We start from the raw sequence: 10,054 nt of genomic DNA on the forward strand, positions 1-10,054 counted from the left end.
ATGAAATTAGAGAGTGGGAAATTAAAAAAGGGTAAAAGGAAATTTGTTCTCATGGCAGGTTAATTAAACCACAGAGTCTACAGCCAAAGGCAGATGTTGTGGCAAAGTAATGTTGAAAGAAATTATTCAGAGTTCTCCCAACTGCAAATGTTAAAAGGGACATAAAATATTGAGCTTTGGAGATTAAGCCCATACCTAATTAACGATGGTCATGAGGAGACATAACATGGGGAAGAGATGATCCTCAGTCTCACCGTGGGGCCTTCCTTTGAAACATTCAGTCCAATGAGTTGGACATGGCAAATGAGTGAGTTGCACTCACCAAATGGGCGGCTGTGGTCCATTCTTGATTTCTGCTACCTGCCAACAAGAATAAGAAATCACATCCAAGCAAAAAGCACATCACAGGTATCCCAAATCCTGGGCTAATCCCACAGCCATTTGGTCAGCCTTGGGCACAGTTCATGAAAAATTATGGCAAACTCCCTCTTGGGCTGCCTTGTTACTTTTTTGTGTGGATGCTGCCCAGAAGCTGTTCCCCCACCTGAGTTCCCAAACACCATCTTTCCCCCCATGTGATGCAGTGTGGCTGTTAAGCATCCTGCCTGTGTGGATGCCATTCGTAAAAACCGTTGCTGCCAAAGGAATAAAGCAGCAGCTGCAACACTGGAAACATTCAAGAGCAGGAACCAGGAGAGAGAGCTGGAAAGTTCATGCTCTGAGATCTGTATGTGCCAGTCCCAAGCTGTAGCATTACAGAGAAGGAGTTTAGTTAAGGCTGGCAGTTTCCCCATCCAAAGCTCTAATCTCAAATACATCTTGTCTCCATGTAGGCTTGAAACCAAGCTGTGACTCCTGACTAAGAGCACCACGGTCCTCTGGCCCCATGGCAGATGACCGCACCCCTAGGGTGGCAGATACCTGCCCTACCTGTGCCAGCAGTCTGGGCATCCTCTGGCCCAGCACAGCTGCCAAAATACATAGCGGGCAGCACAAGATACCAACTAGAGAGTCTGGATATGGCTCCCAGTTTGAGTTCTTGAAAATGAATAAAGAAAAGCAAACCAGAAGAGCCAGAGGGCTAAAAGGGACAGAGTAGCCAGTGACACTCTCAGTAGCATTGCAGTAATGGGCTACAGAAGAAAATGATATTTCCACTGTCTTGTGCATGCTTTGTGATAGCTTCAGGCTGCACAGATCTATAGGCCCTTCCAGAGATATCACCTGCCTCTGAAACAAATGCATCTTTGAAATGGTGATTTCTTACAGCATCCTGCATTCTGTTAAAAAGCAGTGAAACTGCACATGGAACTGAAACATGTCAAGTTACTGACCCAACTAGACCCTACAGTTTATCCAAAATCTAAAATCCCATCTGATTTTGATGGACACAAACCTTTGAGACCTTGCTTTCCCAGCCCAGCTGAAGACACACTTCGCTTTGCTTGTACCCACACTGGCTTTTTGTCAGGCAAAGGCCAGACATGCATTTGTTCAGATGCTCTGCAGTTCTGCCCAGGTGAGCAGCAGGATGTTTTTTCACATCTTTGAGTACCCATTATGTGACTAATTCCAGCAATTCACTAAGTGCAACAAATGAGTGGTGACAGTGGAGGCTGCACTACCCCATAATTCATCTCCCTTGCCTCTTGATGAGGAGGTTTCCTATTACACTGGACAGACCTCTTTTCATCACTCTCTTTACAGGCTCGCTCTCATTCTCAGTTGCGTTCAGACACAAACATGTCCGGTCCCAGAAACTTTGTATGCTCTTTTTCCTCAGTTGCCAAAAATCTGCAAGATGCTTCCTGTCTATAGGACCCCTGGTTTAGCTAAGAGCTCAGCATTGCTTACACTCATTTAGAAAAGCTAAATATTCCTGTCTGTGTCATAACTTGGTAAAAGCCAGTCTAGCTCCTCTATAATCAGCTGGTTTCAGAAAACTGTGAACTGCTTGTATAAAATGCCGCAACAAGGAGCACTGACCATTTATCTAATCAAGTTTGCTTTCTGAAGTATTTCTCAGCTCTGACTATTACAATCACACAAGTTCATGTCAATAAATATCTCCAAGTATGGATTTTATCTTGACAGTCTTCTTTTAAATTGTATATTCCTGATAAGGAATCTTAGTCTTCCTTTGTGACTAATAACTGTTAGGGGGTTGATTAAAGGGTAATTGGTTTCTTTATCCTAATAAAAATGTACTTTTTTAAGGGCATCTGATGTATTCACAAATCTGCAAAATATTCAGCCACTAATTCAGGTGCCTTGCATTTATTCAGGGTTCTAATTCTAGAGATCCGATTTACACAATTTACTCTGTAGTGATCGCACAGCGAGGGAAGGCTGGAAGCAGAACCCAGGAGTCCTGATGTCTGCTCTCCTGATCTCAGAGAGCAACGTCAACACTGAGTACCCATGCTTCAGTGTTGCTCTAATTAGAGCAAACCAGGTACAATCAGATTAACTTGGTTTGCACTGTGTTTGTAGGCAAACTATACATAAAGCACACCAGAGAGCTAAGGCATACAGGACAGTGATAATATATGGCATAAAATAAAGAAAGCAATGATGAAAGTGACTGCTTGATAAATACATCAGTCCAGCCAAAGGCACCACATTTCAGAGGAAGATGTTAGCTTTCAGCAAAGCTGCAGCAATCTCTCCAGCTACTAAGTGAACTTTACAGAGGATTAACAGCCCTGGAAACTGATGGCCTCTCTTCACCCAGAGAAAAACTGCATGAGGGCAGTACAAGGCCACTTTTGCCACCAATACATCTTATTCCTGGGCACACTGACCTCTTGGTAGGGGTAGGAGGGGAACCAGTCCACCTCTTTGCTGAGGTCACGGGCAGCCAGAGCCAGCTGTGCCATTGGTGCTGAGAAGGGGACACATCCCTTCTGCAAGTGAGCTGAGACCAGGTGCCCACTTCATGAGGCTTAGCACATGTTCAGCTGCTGGCAGCTAATTTTGGATACAATCAACTTTCAGTCCCCTATGGGGAGCTTACACGGCCCTGACTTCCCGCAACACCGCTGACTACAGTCCAGTGCTGTGGAGAGTGATGCAGAGGACAAGTGGCTCTTGCCTGCCTTGATGCACTGGCAGTGGCTGCTGCTGCGGCAGAGAAACGGGCTTTGGCATTTCTCAAAGTGGAAGGCTCCAAGTTTGCTCACCAGGTCTTGTTTACAGGTACTTTGCCTTATCCCTGCTTTTGCTCTGTCTGAATAAGGGAGTTACTCCCGCCTGCCCCAGAGCCAGCTTTGGCAGAGGCCTCATTGCTATTCTTAGCCTCCTCAGGTCATGTCCCGTCTGCTGTGTCAGCCTGATCCCATGGTCTACAGTTACATTTCACAAACCGCTTTTGGAATGCGTGGTCCCCCTTTACAGTGTCTCTTTAACAGAATCAGCTAGTTGCAGGGACCAGTGCCGAGGCCAGTAATCTCTGTTTCATTAAAGGACTGACAAATCAATGACCTCTGGGGAGAGATCCTGGAGTCCTATGGTCTTCCTCTTTCCGGGATTGCATGTGTAGTTGCTAATTTGTTGTCATGTGCATGCTTATCTCAGTGGCTGCTCATTAAGTGAGACTCATTATCATTACTGCTGATGGGAAGAAATGCTCAGACCACCCACTGAACCGAGAGTCTGTAGGAGTGAACGAGATACGATAACTTTCATCATCCCCTTCTCTAACATCAAGAATTCAGTGACCAAAACCAGCAGGGAACAAGTAGCAAGGAACTTGCATTTCCTAGCCAAGGGAAAGCATATGGAAATCAATTATCTAGGCCATGAAACGCTCATGGTTCTCCCAAAGGAAAATACCATTTAGTTTAATCATTCTGCAACTAGTCTTAATTAGTTATCATGCGTCATATTTCTATTCACATCCCCAGGAATCAAAATAGGCCAATATATGACAGTGTATGCTTCTCAGGACAAAGTAAAAAAAAAAAAGAATAAAAATAAACGTATAGCAGCACTTTGGTTTACACCAGCTTTCATATGATGTAGTTTTCATACTGCATCTCTATTTTCACCGCCTGACACCTCGGATGTCAGAGCATCCTGGCCAGGGAAGCAGCCCTGCACAGTCGCTCCCACCTGCACAACCCAGCGAAGCAAACTGAGCCCGAAGCCGCTCTGAGGAAGTTTGGTGTCAGTTGTGCTGGTCACAGCCAGACTGCAGTGTCTGGCACGTGGGGGCAGAGAAGTCATGCGAGGGCGGGAGATGGCAATGCCATGGTGAAGCAGGCAATGCCATTTCTATACATCAGCAGTTCTCCTGGCCACCCTGATGCTGCTGTGGTGTCATTACTGAAACTGGATAATGAACTGTAGCCCAGCTGCTGAAACAGGCACTGAATTTTTCTCCAGTGCCTGTGTGGTTAGTGGCATGTACTTTTTTAGCTGCTATAAGGAAAATGAAGACCTTTAGACTGATGTATCCTCTAGTTTTCAAATGCCACTGATTTAAAAAAAAGAGGAGCTAGCAAAGCTTTCTGCCCTCCCTAATCCTGATTCAGCAATGTTTCTGAACTCACTCACGTGCATGGGTCTTATATGCCTGTCTAGAGTTAAACATACACTTAACATGTCTTGTTGGATTCTTAAGCCTGACACCGAACACATATTTTCTTCATAACTTTTTATTACATAGTTATCTATCGAGGTGACACTAGCACCCAAAAGTGTGAGCTTCAGCAGGAGAAGAGACTTACTATAGCTCTTCAGATACTTGAGAGTACAATTCCCAAGAGCACTCTCTCTTACCGTTCTTTAAGGTTTCCTGTTTCACAGATGTTACTCTTATGATCCCACATTGCTGCCACTGCCATCAGGTGACCAATGCAGTGAGCCAAATTCAGAGCTGACCTTGAAGTCTGAACACATTGACAGAATTGCAGCCTTTTACTGTGTCTTTGGCTTTGACTCATTATACCAACCAGTTTTAAGGGGATCTGCATTCCTGAGGGGATCAGCACTTAACATCACATATCAAATCCACCTGGAAGGACAAAGGGCCATCTCAGATGTGACCACCACAAAGTGTTGGGGCACTCGCAGGCTTTATCAAAAGAATATTGGACAATTTATTTGGAAACTTGTTTGGAGAGGAGTTTCCCCTTTGGCTCTTCTTAGTGACAGATCTGGTCTGAATTATTTGACCTGTGCAAAGCTCTGAGTGATGATTGACTCTCAGATCAAACATGATTTTTGTACATTTTTGTTCCTTGCATAAAGGTCACCTGAACCAGTAGCTCAGACTAATTCCTCTGGAGTTGTAATATCTGAAATCTCAGTCTGGATACGCATTCTGCAACTCTGTCCATCTTTTTTCTTATGTGACCCAAATTCTGTTAATTGGGAGCGTTTAGAGAAGACAGACCCTTCCGAGAGGTGTACAGCAAAAGGATGAAAGGCAATAGAGACAATTTGAAACACAAGAGATTATGACTTTGATAGCAGGAAAAAAGAATTATCATGAGTGTGATGAAGCACTGGAACAGGTGCCAAGGGAGGCTGTGGGATCTCCATCCTTGGAGATATTCAAAACTCAGATGGATGAGGCCCTGAGCAACCTGCTCTTGCTGGACTTGATTTGAGCAGAGGCCAGCAGCAGTCCCTTTCCACTCACCCCAGTCTGTGACTCTGTTATGAAGCCTGTTAGCAGCACATGGAAAAAAGTAATAATTTCCACATTTTTTTTAAAGAAGCAGTAATTCTTGTGTTCCTGGTGAAGAGCCAATGGGGTAATATGGCATTTCACATGTCACCAAGGAGAAAGAGTCATAAACTACATACAAGCATAGGGACCAAATCCTGCCAGTAGCTGAGCACGTGCATTGAGCTTAATGGAATTTGAGACTGTTCATCATTTTGTAGGATCAGTTTTTAAGAAAGGGAACCAGTATGAGATCCTTTTCACACTAAAGTATATGGCAAAATGTCCAGCAAGGTCAGTGAATGCAAGCATGGATGCCTCAGTTTTCAGGCTCTGAATACGCATCATAGTGGAGTCTGAAAAAGATTTGTGCAAAGTGCTTCTCCCCCTACTTTTTTATAACTAAAACCAGAAAGCACACCCAGAAAGGTGACATCTTGGCTGCCTTCTGAAGGGAGGCTGAAATCACAACCATTTCCCTTCAGTTCCCTCCCTGGTGGCCTCAGCTGTTCTGGATGGCTTTCTGACTTTCCAGTGACTTCCTCAGCAAAACCTGTTTTCACACCAGGTTTCAAATCCCACTCAAGCTTTTCTTCTTCATGGAGGAAAGACACAAACACCAGCTTGTCTCTTTTCAATCAAGGAACATGCAGTGCCAGAGGATGAAGCATCAGATTCTTTACTCTTGATTGAGGCTAATTAGTATTTCCTCTAAAGAAGATTAGAAAAAAAATCCAGTGGGTATTCAAAACAGAAATTGCCTGAACTCGCAACCAGAGCAGTGTTGCCTGAAGGAACTGGACTGCCTGATACAACTCCAGAGGTTTCCAAATGCTTGTTTGGACATCTCATTCATGGGTGAGGAGGAAAGCCCATTGAAGGCAGCTTCTTTAGCTTGCTTGACAAGCAGCAGAAGCTTCTGCTTTTAAGAAGCTACAAAAAATCCCCACACTTGGAGAAAGTATGTTTCTGCCCTTTTGAGCTCTTCACAGTAGGAAAACCAACCATATGAGGCTCAGGAATTCCTCCTGTAGCCTGCAGCTGTGGCTGTAGTCAGGAATTTAACCCTATCTTTCTGAGCAGGGGAGGCTCCAGGACTGTGGCCTGGCGGTGGCTTTGAGTCAGAAGGCAGTGGGGGCTGAAGTCCTTCCCTTCCTTCAGGGTTGTGTTGCCCCAGTCCTTAACCCCAGGCACGACAGCGCTCTGGCCGCTTACATGCTTACTGAGCAGGACAGGAACAGTCCTGCTCTACAAACTCATGAGTTGGGGGCTGTCCCTTATCAGGCAACCTCAAAAACCATGGGGTCACCCCACTCTGCTTGCAGTTGGCAGCACAGAGAAGTAGTCCTGAGCCCTTGCCTGGCTCCTGCCTTTTCTGGGCTCAGATTTCTGCACCTGCTCCACAAGGAGAAAAACCATGGTACTCATGGGGAGCCAGTGTGTCCTGCTGGCTGGATCAAGTTCACAAGGTAGACTCTGCACTGGAAGTATTTTGTAATACACAGTCTTATGGCACAGGACACTGAGGCTCTGTGTAACGCACTGGAATGAGCAAAGCAGCCAAAGACATAAACCTCTTGGTGTTTGCTTGTTCAAAGTAGCTATCAGCACACACATATCGGCCTCCCCCACCCCAGCTTTCAGAGTGTGGGCAGAGATCTTGGAGCACAAGGCATGCTGTAAGGCTCTGCTGCTGGCCATCCCCCAGGCCCTGCACAAGCGCAGCATATGCATTGCCGAGGAAAGACTCTGGCAGGGCATTTCTCTCTGCTTCCTCACAGCTGACCAGTCTCGTTTTTCTGCTGGGTGCGGATGAATGGTTCTCTGTTGTTTCTTCCTCCGGGGTAGGTATATTAGAGCTTGGATCTTTGTTCTCATCCTTTCCCACCAAAAGTTTGGCTTCACCAATACCCGCACTTCAAGTCACAGTGGCTGGTGCACAGTTACGAGACTTTACCCTCTCTACATTTCAGCATACCATGACTGTAAAGTCTGCTTCCTCTTTACATATGCAAAGCAAAGAAGATACACAGACAAGTTTCATAACAAGTCACAGCCCTGGGAGAAGCTGCAGTTTTGCACACACTGCTGCACTAAGTCAACCAATTTTTCAAGGCCTGATTTGCTAGGCAGCAGCAGAGGTCTAACTGGAAAAGACAGGTGCCAATACCATGCTGTGACTGAAAAAGAGGTGGCTTCCAGGCTTGAAGGGGTTAAGGATGCTGGTGATTAGCCCTCCACCCCCAGGTCTCTGCTTACCGTCTGTGAGACAGGAGGGCAGCTGATGCCTGAGCTCTTCCCCCACCAACAGGGCACCGGGTCACACTGCAAACATTTCTTTGCATCCAAGTGGAGTATGGAGCCCACTTAGCTCAAGAAGTGGCTTCACTTTGTGAACCTGACCCCCGTCCATGATGCATTACCTATGGATGCTGAGCTCTGTGCTTTATCTATTTGCATGTTACAAGTGTAATCAAAACGTCACTGCTGGCACCAAAACAAGAGACTCTACTTCTCCATCTCATGAATCTTGTCCAGAAAACTCAGTTCTAATACAGCATTCCTGCTATGGTAGATCCAATGCTTTTTGGAGTACGAAACTGTCACCTCTGACTTTTAGAAATAGGTGTTTTAGTCTTGGCAATACGAAATAGTGAAAGAAGAAGATGCTACAGAAAAAAGTATTAGCAGATAAGTAAGAGGAGAACTAGGAGGAGGATTAAAAGGAACAGAATAGGAACACAGAGAAAAGAGAAAGAGAAGTATGAAGGACAACCCAAGATCCAGAGCTGGGCTGCAGAGTGGCACCTTCCCCACATCTTAGAGACAAATTTGAGTTTGGGGCTCAGAGTCTAGTACCTCCTCAAGCTCTGAGATCTACATTTATGGCTAGTGGCCAGTTTTACAGTAGGCCAAAACAAACTCTACATCTGAATGTAGCTTGACTGTAGGGAAATGCATGTCCATTTTGCGTGTCCAAAGAAGGGCAACGAAGCTGGTGAAGGGTCTGGAGCACAAGTCTGATGAGGAGCGGCTGAGGGAACTGGGGTTGTTTAGCCTGGAGAAAAGGAGGCTGAGGGGAGACCTTATCGCTCTCTACAACTGCCTGGAAGGAGGTTGTAGAGAGGTGGGGGTCGGTCTCTTCTCCCAAGTAACAAGTGATAGGACGAGAAGAAATGGCCTCAAGTTGCGCCAGGGAGGCTTAGACTGGATATGAGGAAATTTTACTTCACTGAAAGGGTTATCAAGCATTGGAACAGGCTGCCCAGGGAAGTGGTTGAGTCACCATCCCTGGAGGTATTTAAAAGACGTTTGGATGAGGTGCTTAGGGACATGGTATAGTGGTGGACTTGGTAATGTTAGGTTTACGGTTGGACTTGATGATCTTAAAGGTCTTTTCCAACCTATACGATTCTGTGATTCTGTGAAATGTGCCTGTGAGCCCAGACAGAAAGCTTGTGGCCTGGACACAATTCTTCTCATGTAATCCAAGAGATTTTTTTTGTGGGATGAAGCTAAATTCCATTGCTTAATGGTAAAGATCACATGGATTTGTGCCAAACAGACAAGAGAGGTATTGCATAAGGACCGGTTCCTGTGTTCTTTGATTACTGCCTATTAGCCTTTATCTCAGACTCTTGGAAACACCAGCTTTCTATCAAAAGGAAATGTCACTGCTTTAGCTAATACACTTTTTTCTTTCCTTTGCAAGAGGCTCTAATTGACTTTTTTTCAGTTGAGTACAGCTTAAAAAGGAATATTTAATGTCAGGCATTAAAGTTGCCATATTGGCTTGCAGAGGAAATCTCAACTCACAGAGATGCTTGTCAAGAGAAAGAAAAGGCAGACCATGCCTCCCTTCCCTGCCATACATAGGAAAGGATTTATCTTGGTGTAGCTCTGCTATCCGATTGCATCGGTGGTTTTATGTCTGAAAGGAGCTTTTTCCACCCAGTCCTTCCTGAAGGGCTCTGAGTGATGGGAGAGCTGCCTCCAGCACCCACTACCTCCAGCACCCGCACGCTCCATTCAAAGAAACACTGAATCTAGCAGGCCTGTAGCTCGCTCCTGTCCAGAAATCAGGGAAACCTGCCAATAGCATGCAATCAATGTTTTGAATTTTTCCCCAGCTGAATAATTACCCAGCTTTACAGATCAAGCAAGAGGCATTAAAATTGCTTTGCAATACTGAATGCCAGGCCCTCTGAAGCAAATGGAGGACTTACAATTATAACAAATCTGTCAAACACTTGTTTAATTTTGTGTCTCTGCTTAAACTCCTTGACTGCAGACTTAAAGTATAAGCATATGCTTTGCACAAGAACAATTCAAATATTCACAGAATCAGGGCCATCTGAGGCACTGTTCGTATTACATGAC

The sequence above is a fragment of the Mycteria americana genome, chromosome 3, assembly GCF_035582795.1.
Source record: "Mycteria americana isolate JAX WOST 10 ecotype Jacksonville Zoo and Gardens chromosome 3, USCA_MyAme_1.0, whole genome shotgun sequence".
In the NCBI taxonomy this organism is placed as follows: domain Eukaryota; kingdom Metazoa; phylum Chordata; class Aves; order Ciconiiformes; family Ciconiidae; genus Mycteria; species Mycteria americana.